This window comes from Coregonus clupeaformis, unplaced genomic scaffold, assembly GCF_020615455.1.
Source record: "Coregonus clupeaformis isolate EN_2021a unplaced genomic scaffold, ASM2061545v1 scaf0605, whole genome shotgun sequence".
Lineage (NCBI taxonomy): Eukaryota > Metazoa > Chordata > Actinopteri > Salmoniformes > Salmonidae > Coregonus > Coregonus clupeaformis.
Window position 1 is genome coordinate 45,298 of NW_025534060.1, and position 13,642 is coordinate 58,939.

Genomic DNA, 13,642 nt, shown 5'->3' on the forward strand with positions numbered 1-13,642 from the left:
CGACCAAAAGGCCCTCTTCTTCTTCTTCCCGGTGCTCTCTGTTCAGCCAGGGGAGAAAGAGGAAAAAGAGGAGGGAAAAAGAAAAAAAGTGAGAAGTGCAACAGGTGTACTGTAGTGCACTGCACCGCGCCAAACAGGTACTGTGGCCCCTCCTCTCCCAGGCTCCTGCCCTGGCGGTACCTGTCACACGAGGCTCTGTGGCCCCCTTCCCCTCACAGGCTCCTGCCCTGCATTTACCTGTCACAGGAGAGCTATGTGGCCTCCCTCCCTTCCAGTTCCTGCAATGCCATACCACATGCAGGAGGGCTCTGCTTAGGCCTCCCCCTCACAGGCTCCTGCCCTGATACCTGTCACAGGGAGAAGCTCTCTGTGGCCCCCTCCCCCTCCCCAGGCTACTGCTGCCATACCTGTCACAGGAGAGCTCTGTGGTCATGCCCCCTCCACTGCTGTACTTCATGGCCCTGCACCCACTCCACTGCTGTGCATTTGCAACCTCCCCGGGAACACCTGCCCATCTAAGAGAGATGAGGGATGAAGGGGAGGAGTGGAGATAATTAGGACTATCACCACTAACAAATGTATTATTTTGGTTTTACTAAAGAGAAGGGTCTCGAGGGGACAACATGTTAAGCAAAACACTGCATGAAACTATAGATATTACATCGGCTACAGTATTCGTCAAGACAATGAGACAGCGTTTGTACATTTTGTTGTAATGTATATGATGGTTATTGTTTTTCTTCCATTTGAAGAACCTGGGGTCTATATCTAAAGGTGTTTACCATTCAGAACACACATACAACAAAAATACATCAGATATATAACCAATAGATGACCTTTATTGCTGAGAGCTCAGGAATCCCTCATCCATGTTCATGAATCGTTATTTTCCACCAACTGTAAAATTAGATGCATGAATTCAACAAGTGGAGTTGCTGTGAAAAGAAATCTATTCAAATATCCATTAAGTGATTCATTGCAACAGATGCTGCACTTTAGGTAGATAAGTATTGAAGGATAAAAACAGAATGCACAGAATCCACTTATAAAGACAATAAAATGTTCACCAATATAGTATATTTCTTCATAATAGAGACATTTTGAAGGTAGCTTCAAAGTGGGTCCAGGAGGGCTACAAGCTATAACTAGGGCCCAAGTTTTCCTGAGTGAGGTCACAAAGAAACCTGGTCCCTAACCATACTGTATATTAACGATGAAAAGGTGGTTGAAAAAGAGTGACTTGCTTACCTTTATAGGTCAACACTCTTCTAAACTACAGCGAAGCAAATAGGGGATTAAAATGAGAGTACAAAACAACAGGTCAAAGTGCACAGTGAGGAAGGAGGAGGGTTTTAAAGTCTGTATACTCACCTGCATGTATTGGACCTGTGTTGACCATTCCTAATCGGCTGGGCTAGCCGATACGTCAGCTTATGTAGTTAAGACAAGCTACAGAAAACATTGAAAGCAACAGTCATTGAAGCACTGACTGCCCTTTGAGAAAGAAAGAGGGCATAATAGTGTAGTTTAAACATAATTTACTCTATACACTATGTCTAGTAAATGAATAGGCCAATCTGAAAAACAAATGTTATTCTAACCTACAAAATGATATGATCACAGGAACACAACCATGCAAGGTTCTCACTCTGCTGATAAAACTGCCATACATTAGTTTCAAGTTTCAAGGTTTAATGTCCCATGCGTGCAAGTGAAATACCTTTCTTGCAAACTCAAAAAAATACCCTGACATAACAATGCAACAACCCAACAATGCATTCTCTTTCATACTTCAGCCAGATCTGGTTCAACAGGTATATTCATACAACAATAAACTACTACAATGATTTCTAGACAGAAAGTGCATTCCATAGTGAGAAGACAATGAATGGAGGCATCATTTTCCTTCCCACTGAAGCACAGGGCAATAGAGGCTCATGTTGTATTTCCACCTCGTGTAGTGTGATGTAGGACACCGTTAGTCCTCCATTAGACTGTGTTTCTCCCTCTAAAAGTCTAATCGACTCCATTGATACTCAACTCCAACTCCATCTTCTTTACAATTTAGAGACAGCGTAGAGACTGTTTGTACCTCTGAATTACATTTGCCTCATGCGTCTGTATCCCCCAAAAATTATAAATGCAGCTTTACAAAACAATGTTAAGAGAAATGTGAAAACATACAGAACTGAAAGAAACAAAGGCATATGCATGATAAATAATCACTTGACTTTGATTTATTTATCAAGATCAACAAAGTGACATACAATAAAGTAACATCGACTCAGAGTATTAAAATAAACATAGTAAACATTACACATCAGGTTGAATGACGTCATCCTGATTTTTTTATTTATTCCCAGAATAATTATTTCCCCTTGTGTACCAAGCCTGTTCAGTCTGCTGGGAATTCCTTTATGCCCTGAGAGCTTGTGGAAGTTAGGTAACCATGGGTGTGGACTGAAGGTTCCCGGCAGCATGGAGCTGCTGCTCAAAGAGAGACTAGCTACAATGACTTCACACATGAGAGAAAGGGATTGTCAAGAAAAGTGAATCACGTCCATATCACAGACAAACTCAAGATAAAACACACAATAGATGCAGTAAAGAGGTCAATGGAACTAGAAGCCAGAACAATGGAAATGCAATGGAAGCAGCGTGGGGAAAAGATGCGTGAGGAAAGATTCCACATCTCCTCTTTTAAAATTAGCCTACATTAGGCTATTGTTTATGTATTTCACACTATATTGAGGTAAAAATCAGAAGTATAATGCTTGTATGGATGTGCTTTAATACATGTTCATGTCATCGTCACAATCAACTGCATTACAGTTTAAAAATGGCTTTGACTACCAATTTCTCTATGCTAGCTATGCTACCAGCTTATCTGAACAGGAGTTAGCATTTGGCAGTCACTTCTTCCTAAACCTGAAAAGGGACTACTTCTAAATGTTCAACGTGGTCTCAGAGTATTTTGTATTATTCTGTTCGTAAATTCGAGACACTCCATTTAGCATGAAATATTACGTTTCATATGGTATGTTACAAATTGTAATTTGTACAATATGTTTTTACATTTTAGTAGACACTCTTATCCAGAGCGACTTACAGTTAGTAGTGCATATTTTAAATACTGGCCCCGTAGAATGAGACCCACAACCTGGCATTGCAAACGCCATGCTCTGTGAGCTACATCCTGCCGGCCATTCCCTCCCTACACGCTGGGCCGGTGTGCGCCGCCCCATGGGTCGCCGGTCGCGACGGCTGCGACAGAGCCTGGATTCGAACCAGGATCTCTGGTGGCACAGCCCAGCACTGCGATGCAGTACCTTGAACCACTGCGCCACTCGGGAGTTATGAATTTGCAAGCGTACGTTAGCTAGGTGGCTGGCCCTAACAATAGCTAGCTCTAGGGATTAGGAGTTAAGGTTTAAGGTTAGGGGAGGTTGGCTAAAAGGGTTAGGGTTAGAGAGGTTAGCTAACATGCTAAGTAGTTGCAAAGTAGCTAAAAAGTAGTAAGTAGTTGCTAATTAGCTAAAGTTGTCCGTGATGAGATTGAACATGCAACCTTTGGGTTGCTAGACATTGTATTATACGGCCACCTATGCACCCACGACCAACCACTTTCCTTTAGCTTTGCCTTATGTAACCTTCTATCTTATGTAACCGTAATAAATGTAACATACTGTATCATACTAATTTGAGTGTCGGTTTACATTTGCTATCACATCTAGTCTATTAGATCAGTCTGATATTTATGCAGTGAAAACAGCCAAATATATCAAAATCAGTCTTCATTAACCACATTGTGGACTTGTTCCAATACATCAATCATGGAGTCATTTGACGAATATCCACTTTGTTAGATCACATTTGTTGAAGGTTCGCCAATCAAGCGTCCTTCTTCCTATCTTACGCTGTCTGCGTTCCAATGACCTCTTTAGCATCTATGTCTCATGTGACTCCTCCAACAGGTTACTGAAGACCTCTGTATGAGTCAAAGTCCAATCAATGAATCTCTGTGTTTGTTGTGATTAAAGTACAGTGCCTTCAGAAAGTATTAACACCCCTTGACTTTTTCAACATTTTGTTGTGTTATAGCCTGAAATTAAAATTGATTAAATGTAGACTTTTTTGTCATACCAGGCTATAAACAATAACCCATAATGTCAAAAGTGGAGATTGTGTTTGTAGAATTTTGTATAAATTAATTACAAATTAAAAGCTGAAATGTCTTGAGTCAATAAGTATTCAACCCCTTTGTTATGGCAAGCCTAAATGCGTTCAGGAGTAAAAATGTGTAACAAGTCACATAATAAGTTTTATGGACTCACTCTGTGTGCAATAATAGTGTGATTTTTTGAATGACTACCTAAATTATCTGTAAGGTCCCTCCAATTTGAGCAGTGAACTTCAAACACAGATTCAACCAAAAGGCCCAGGAGGTTTTCCAATGCCTACTTGAAAAGGGCACCTATTGGTAGATTGGTCAAAATAAAAAAGCAGACATTGAATATCCCCTTTGAGCCTAGAGACTTATAACATTTTAAAAAATGTGGAGACTCCAGTTCGACTTCAACACTCTTGAAAATGTTAATAGTAGGAGATGCACTAGTAGAATCAGCTTGTCATGTCAGTCATTGCATACCTTAGAGAGCTGTTTATAACTTGTGGAAATGTAAAATGATCAACTATTACATGTCAGCTAACATGTTTTTAGTAAAGTGTTTTTATCCCATAGATTTTGTTGTAATGTTTGAGTCATAAAAGTATAGAATTACCCAAGAAAATTAGCTTTAATACTGCAAAATGTTCTCTGCACCTCATGACAAAATGTGTAGAATTGCAGGAAATAAGCTTTACAAAACCTGCAAAAAATGTCAATAGCCTATTTATGAACATGGATACACTTTGAGATTTCAAACCTGGGACCGGGTGCAGCTTAGCCTACCACCGCTTGTGTTTATAGCATTGATGTGTGCATCTTTTGTTTGAACAACCTGCGAGGCAATAAATATGACAATAAAAAGAAGACTGAGGGAGGGAGAAACGCTGAAATGGCTGATGTGGTGTTTGTTTATCGAAGAGCGCTAGCTGGGCACACAAACAGCAGATAAGGACTTTGGTCTCTGTGGCTTCGCCAGCTTAATTACTAGCTTTCAGAAGCATTACACCATTCAGGATGTGCTAGAGATGAGAAACACAAAAGCTAGAGGCTACAAAGCCAGATAGGGCGTTACTATGGTGACCATAAGGAGGGCCCCAGATGCAACTGAAGGAGGTTCAAACTAGTAGGCAGATTAGACAGCTAGAAGATTGGACCGCTGGGGATTTGAAGGGACTAGAGTTGTCAGTGTCACGGCTTTAAGGAACACCTGACATTAGCGAAAATATAGCCTAAGAAATTACCATTGTGAAATGAAATGGTATGAATGTGTTATTTAAGCAATAAGGCACGAGGGGGTGTGGTATATAGCCAATATACCGCGGCTAAGAGGAACTGTTGTTACACGCGATGCAACGCAGAGTGCCTGGTCCCAGCCCTTAGCCGTGGTATATTGGCCATATCCTATAAACCCCGAGGTCTGTAACCTTGTGTGAACTGGTTACAAGCGCAATTAGAACAGTAAAAATAAATGTTTGTCAACCCGTGGTATAGGTCTGATGTACCGACTTTTCCAACGAATCAGCATTCAGGGCGAACCACCCAGTTTATAATGTGTAATTAGTAGCCTAATTATGAAAAAAACTAAATGTTTTGCAACAGACTATTGTTTTGCAACAGAATCGGCACATAATGAATAGAGCCCATGCCTGTAATTGTATTTTTTTACTGTACTTTTATGTTTTTCAACACTTTATGTAATACAAAATTACAAATGATTTCCCACCTCTCCTACACTGGAGGGTGAGTGGACATATTTTTTTTAATCGATATCCCCTGTCTGTGACCTTTTCCAAGATGGCGGTGGTGACGGGGCCAACCTGCATAATGTTTTCATGCTGCCAGCTGGGAACCCCTCCTGGCCCGCGGAACCCTTCCTGGTGCTCCCGTACGCAGGGACAACTTAGTGAGCGACGTGCTGAAGGAGATCACCATCTACTCTGGCTGATAGAGCCTCAAGAAGTCCACTCAAAAAGGTCAGGGATTCCAGCACCTCTCAGGGTCACAATGGTTAAGTAGTGTGTGGTAAATAGTACCTATTTTTTTTAAAGAGAGATCTTTGTACTCAAGAAGAAATGAAATAATACCACCAATCATCAATTGTTTGTCAATGGCTGCACATATAATTTGAGGATGAGAAAGTGATTGATAGAGTATTTGGGTCCAGTTAGTGGCCATGTCTTTAACTACAATGTTTTATTGAACAAGGGTTGTCTTGGCTGCATTGTGTTCACTACAAACACAAATGTGATTCAACACATCAACAGACAGAGCCACGTCGATCAACACACAGTCATTAACACTGACAAAGACAAGTCTACATTCTCCCATTGATGGATGTCAGCCATTTTATTTTTGGCAAAGGTCTCCTGCGTTTTCCATGTTCTCCCTTCCCCTGAGGAATGACCTTGGCTGCAGATAGGGGGCGGTAAAGATAAGTAAGGAACTTTATTTAAGGGCAAGCGCGGCAGCTCGCACTGGTGCGGACTCGGCCGGACGGACCGTGAAATAAGCCCATATGGTTATCTCACCTCTTTACTACTGGTCATATCAGCTTTTCTGGTTCGCATACCTTTAAAAGCGAGCTTGTCACACAAGCAATTACCTCCTATCTGATCAAAACAATGCATTATCAAACCGAAGAGTGAGGACGACCGAACTCCTCTGACTACAGGATATATTTTAGTAGTTATTAGCCTTCCACCATGCAAGACACATTAGCTCACTCATTCACCGATTACCAAAACATGGGCGTTAGTTAGGTGAAATGGTACGCTATTAGCTAAAATACATCTTTTACAGCAGGTTTGGTAACTTCCAATTATGGCCGCGTGGCATGTTGCATTCGACACATTTCAAGTGTGACCCGTGTTTTGACTGAAAAACGTCCATAGTAATAGGTCTAACATGTTGTGTTGGATTAAAAAACGCTACATTTTAACTATTATTGGGTGCAACACTTTCAATTTACAGAGCTCTTGAATTTTGAAGAGGACCTGTTTTTGGTGGCTACAATGTTGCCGTTCCCTTTAACCCCTGTCACGTGTTCTTTCTTCTCTTTCTGTCATTGGTGAGAGACTTGTGCAAGTCGCCACAAAGTCATCCGTTTTCACTTTTTATACAATCTGGTTGGTGACTCTACCATATTACAAGGACAGGACATTGGCACAATAATTTCGTCGAGTATGAAATAATATTATTGTTGTAATCTTTCTATGGGTATATATGGGCTGTTAATCTGTGCTCAGTGTGACATTAACAATGGCAGGTTTAAAGACCGGTCCCCCATTGAATGTTTTCATTGTTTGCAGAGAACATTGATGGGGTCTTCAGTTTTAAATCTGCTTTGTGGACCTCGGTCCCATATAGGTCAGTGTCACCCTCTGACAGTTAAAACCATTGAGGGTAGGGCACATTGTCTTAGTGAACTCCTTCACCCCTGTACTATGGGATGATAAGAAATGCACTTAGAGAGAGGGTCTAGTCACACCTATTTGTTTAAAATGCTTGGGTGTTATATCTGGATGATGAAAATTGGGGCAAGTCAGGCAAATTTCCAGATCAATGCCCTTGCCCTTTGCCCGAGGATTTAACCCAATAGATTGTGATTTAATGGCACCTATGCATTTTGCTTGTGTTTGAAAACATTGCCCAAATCCAGGTCAATGGTTTAGGGTTAACCTGTGTTTTTGATATGTGCCAGATTAGTTACTTAAAGCGTGTTTTCTATGATCTGTGCTTAAAAGATAAGGTTCTAAATAAATATGCTTCTCTGTGACATCACAGGGTAGGATTTAAAAGTAAAAAGTGATTTTCCAATAGAGGATATTTTGCTTCCTATGTCAGCGAGAATCTCATAGTGTTTGAAAATGTTAATTTTTGATCAGGTCATCGGGTAGAACTTTAACTTTATATTATTTTCTACAAACGTAGAAATGCTCAGTTTTTCATGTTGACACTGTGGCATTGTGCTGGAGATAATGAAAATGGTTGAGGGTGGAGTTACCCTTTTTAGCGCTAAAGTGGAACACTATTGCTTGTGACTCAAATGCTCAATTTTTTCTATGTTAGGGGCCTTCCATTTTCTGTACCCACCAGTGGAGGCTCCTCAGAGGAGGAAGGGAGGACCAAAAAAATAGTGAAACATTAAAAAAGTTATCCTTTTAGATTAAACTATACTAAATATATTCAGATGTCACCAAATAATAGATTAAAATGCAGTTTTGCAATGGGAGGTCTGACACTCTACCGGCACTCTGTAGAGTTAACACCATGGTGTAGCCGGAGGACAGCTAACTTCCGTCCTCTTGGTACATTGACTTCAATACCCAAAACTGGCGGAGGCTCATGGTTCTCACCCCCTTCCATAGACTTTACAGTAATTATGACAACTTCCAGAGGACGTCTTCCAACCTATCCAGAGCTGTTGCAGCATGAACTGACATTGTCCACCCAATCAAAATATCAGAGAATGAATCTAGTACTGAAAAGCGTAAGCTACAGCTAGCTAGCACTGCATTTATAACACGTGAGTGAGTAGTTGACTCAGCAAGAAAGACAATAGTAGAACAGTTTTGAACAGAGAGGAGAGGGCGAGCTAGCTATATTTGGTTGTATTTTAAAAAAAAGCGTTAACTTACCTAGAGAATGCAGCTAGCTAGTTTTAGCCTCAAACACCCAGCTCAAACAGAAAGGGATGCTATGTTAGCTAGCTGGCTATGGCTAGCCAACACAAGAAGTCTTCAAGTCAGGTAGGCTTTTGGTTTGATTAATTTATTGCCACGGGGCCACGGTGTAACTGCTTTCTGACTGTACACTGTGCTGTATGATTGTAGCTAGCAGGTTTACTAACACATTAGTTCTAGTAGCGATGTTGACTATGACATGACAAGGATGTAGGCTGTGTGTAGCGGTGTGATATGAAGGTTTGGCTTGGGAAGATTTAATTTGCCTGGTCACAGACCACTGATGTGTTGTGCACTGAATAAGTCGCGAAGGGAAAAGGTGGAGAGTGCATAGATAGTTGCGAGAGGAATTATATATAAAACAGCAAAGTGATCATGCTACATGTGGGTGCTATGAAAGTGAACTGTTAGCATCTGATCAGGGTGTATTTATTTCATGATTCTGTTGAAAAACGTTTCTTAAACGTAAACAAATGAAATTAGGATAAACACCTCAAATTGTCCAATAGAAACTCTCGTTTGCAACTGTTGAACTAATGATTTCTCCGATCAAATAGATGCAGGCAAGAGTGTTCAGGCGGTATTGAATGTGTCACTGTCATCACCTTGATTACTCAAAAATTATCTCGGATGTAGCAACCTCATGATGGGTACAGGGAAAAATCGAGAATCATGTATAGCCTAAACCTATTGATGTTACATTGAGCTGGGTGAATGGAATATGAATGACAGTCATCCAATATGCTGTAATAGAAATGAAGCCCATTTAAAAAAAACATCTTCATGGCACCGACCGCCACTGGCACCTAGTAACAATATAAATGTTGCATCAAGCACTTGCGGTATACCAACAGTTACAGAACATTTTGAGAATTTATACATTACTAATACAGTACATCAGTCAATTTACTTTGCATGTGTTTCTGTTTTGTTCTAGAAACCTCTGACGGGAAATACATCTCTACCTTTCATGATATTCCACTTCTATCAATGGAGATCAGGTAAACATTTTGTTCAATCTGGATCTATTCTTACTTGGTTGTTGTAGCTTTTATGAAACCGGTACTATGTGGCCCCATGAGAGCAGTCAATGTTTTATTTCCTTTTGCATGTGGAAATGATAATGGGTGTGAGTATGGAACCTTTTAGGCAGGCATTTTTGGAACAGAAGCCACATACATTGTCATTGAAGTGCTAAGACCACGTGTCAAACAAATTCACGGAGGGCCGAGTGTCTGCGGGTTTCGCTCCTCCCTTGTCATTGATTGATGAATTAAGGTCACTGATTAGTAGGAACTCCCCTCACCTGGTTGGCTAGGTCTTAACTGAAAGGAAAAAACTAAAACCCGCAGACACTCGGCCCTCAGAATGAGTTTGACACCCCTGGCTTAGATGGAAAATCTTTGAAAAAGCATGATTTTATCTGACATGGAAATATGTTTATTGAACATGTAAAGGTTATGCATACTTCTCAGCGGGTTCGTCAATAGTCAGGTGACATGCAAATGTCTAGGGATTTTTGTAGAGCTTCACTTGCTGGGTATTTTTCTGACAGTCTACTATGAGTGTCTGAAACCTCGTACATGATGATGTCAGATATTGTGTAGGTCTACCAAATATGTATTTTATTATTAATACAATATGTGTCTTACCGAAGGGAAAATGATGTGCCATCTAAAAAACTGAAGAAGAATGAGAATAAGGTATTTTCCCATGCTGACATTTCTACTACAGAAAACAATTGAATCTCTTGCAATTAATGCTGAACACCTTGATTATATTATCTTTTGATATAGTTCATATTTTTATTTTACAGGTTCTGTATAACATGGTTGTGGAGGTACCTCGATGGTCTAATGCCAAAATGGAGCAGTATTGTTTTGGGAACCTGTCAGTTAAGTATTAATCTAACACTATGGTGTGTCCATACAAAAGAGCGTTTTGAGACAACCACCGACATAAAGAAAGGCGGTGGAAGCTTTTTGGTCCTAAGTGGTTTGTAGTCCCTCATTGGCCAAGCTCTATTTTGACTGATCCAAACATCGTTGAGCTTTTGGCGATATTATGCGCTGGTCTTTGACTAGAAACAGCCAGGCAATAGATGAATAATGAATCTGTCAAAGTGGAAAAGGTCCTATAAATAACTTCTTACCTTAATATATAATGATGTCCTTTTTTAGTAACTTATTAATATTTAAGCACTTCAGGGAAGGGAGAGGGAGGGAGAGACTCTGAAAGTTGATTTAAAGGTCATCTCAGTCTCCAGCAGTGGCAGTTGAAGGAATAATAGAGGTGATTGAGAGTGCAAACTGGGTTTATGGATACTATTTATTTGATGAGGAGTTGAAAATGGATGCCCTTCTAAATATCACTGTCTCTCTTAAAGATAGTAAACTGCTGACCCAAGTTTAGACTGTCATCTGTGGCCAATTAATGCATCTTTCTTTTGGAGTGCAACCAAGGAACCACTGAACCCGATCAAGCAGGATGAAGAAGGGGCAAACTCCGATATGTGGCCAACGTGTTTCCTTATAAAGGTTACATCTGAACTTCGGGCGCTCCCACAGAGTGAGACCTCTGTCACCTCTGTTATGTTACGGAGTTGATCATCCTGCTGTTGCATTATGTTATTACGAGTTGATCATCCCTTCTGTTGAGTTACGGGATTATATTATTCTGGAGTTGATCATCTTTCTGTTTCGTTACGGGATTATATTGTTGCGGCGTTGATCATCTTTCTGTTTCGTTCTGGATTATATTGTTACGGGTTGATCATCTCTGTTTCGTTACTGAGTTATATTGTTCTGAGTTGATCATCTTTCTGTTCGTTATGGAGTTATATTGTTACGGAGTTGATCATCTTTCTGTTTCGTTATGGATTTCACCATCCCTCTGTTTTCTTACAGAGTTGAACAACATCAACAACTGGAGAGATTCTAAATGGACCTCTATCCCATTATTAAACCTATTCGCTAGTCTTTCAGCGGAAAACACTAGAACATAATCTAGAAGTCGAGAAACTCAGCTGCCAATGTCATTTCTTTACTTTCCGGCCCTCCGGCAGTATTGATTTGGCCAAAGTGATGACTAATACAGGCGGATACATGGGAAAACACTTCCCACCTACATTAAAATGGGTCTTGTTGGTGAAATCCACAGAGTGTGGCCTGAGTGTTTCATATACAAGCGCATTAAGCAGACTGGCGCAGACATCATTGATTTGCCCATAACTTATTATTGTCTGCTGCACTCCCCACTGGCTGGTAAAAAATGCACTGTGGTCGGCTCGGTTGACAGTTCATCTCACAATGTTTGAGAAATGACGGTATACAAACAAAGTGTTGACAGGGATAATGTTGTTACTGCTGTCTCTTCTCTTGTTGAAACAGACATGGGAAGACCGAACCACATGGTGCAAGGACTCCAAGTGCTGCGGAGACAACTTTGACCCCATGAAGAGCGTCTACGAAATCGGCCACGATGGTGAGACTGTCTAGACTTTAGCTAAATCATATCCAAGAATAATATTACTTTATGTATGAGTTAATTTACAAACAATATGTCTAGACATATTATAATATGTATATAAAGTAACTCATGAAACAGTGATAATATATCATATAACTTATCTGTATAACATGTCATGTATAATGTACTTTTACCTGAAGAGTTGTCTGTCTGCTTACCTGTGTCCTGCACGTGTGTTTCCCCCAGGTCAGGAGTGATCCGGGTGAAAGTGCTGAGGGTCCCTGGCCATGATCGACGAGGGAGAGCGGACTGGGAAGCTGATAGCCATCAGCGCTGATGACCCAGAGGCCCCCAGCCTCAACAGTCAGTCTTAAAAACACAGTACTTCAAAATGTCACTGTAACGTGAGCATTTCAACCGTCATACACATATTAGGCTGCGTTTACACAGGCACCCAAATTCTGATCTTTTTTATCACTAATTGGTCTTTTGACTAATCAGATTTGAAAATGATCTGATGTGAAAAAGATTGGATGTGATTGGCCAAAAAGACCAATTAGTGAAAAAAAAGTTCAGAAATTGGGCTGGCAATATGCTTAGCAGCCTTGGACACAATATCCATTAACTACAGTACCCATTAACATAGTGTGTTTGATCTCAATATTTTACATTTACATTTTTAGTAATTTAGCAGATGCTCTTATCTACAGTGACTTACGGTAGTGAGTGCATACATTTTTCATAAATGTTTTCTATACTGGTCCCGGTAGAATCAGAACCCCAGCCCTGATGTTGCAAGCACCATGCTCTACCAACTGAGCCACACAAGCCCAGTATATGTTTCAAAATCAGAATGTGCTCTCTTGATTTTCCTCCTCCAGGTATCGAAGATGTCCATGAAACAGACCGGTCATTTGGAGGCCACGGTCGACTGGTTTAGAAAATACAAGGTTCCAGGCAGCAAGCCCGAAAACCAGTTTGCGTTCAATGGACAGTTCCAAAGACAAAGGTACATAGGTTTCTCCATTAAGGCCACATACTATTGGTATGTTAAAGCATAATAGCTGGTATATATCATTACTGTTTTTCCTGAATGTGTTTCCAGTCCAATGCCATGGTAGTTACTTTAATACGGAGGGACTCTGATGGTGTGTTCCCTTCCCAGGGATCGCAAAGAGGTTCACTTCTTTCTATTGTCCTTTGTCTGCCTCCATTCCTCCTCCTCTTTAGGACTTTGCTGTGGAAGTCGTTAGAGTCCACTCACACGAGCACTGGGAGGGCACTGGTGCAGAAGCAGACTAATGGTGGCCAGATAGATTGGTGA

General features: G+C 40.7%; 1 pseudogene; it reads left to right on the forward strand.

The window, feature by feature from the left end:
• Window positions 1–5,962: 5,962 nt before the first annotated feature.
• On the forward strand, window positions 5,963–13,642 carry LOC123485184 (annotated as a pseudogene).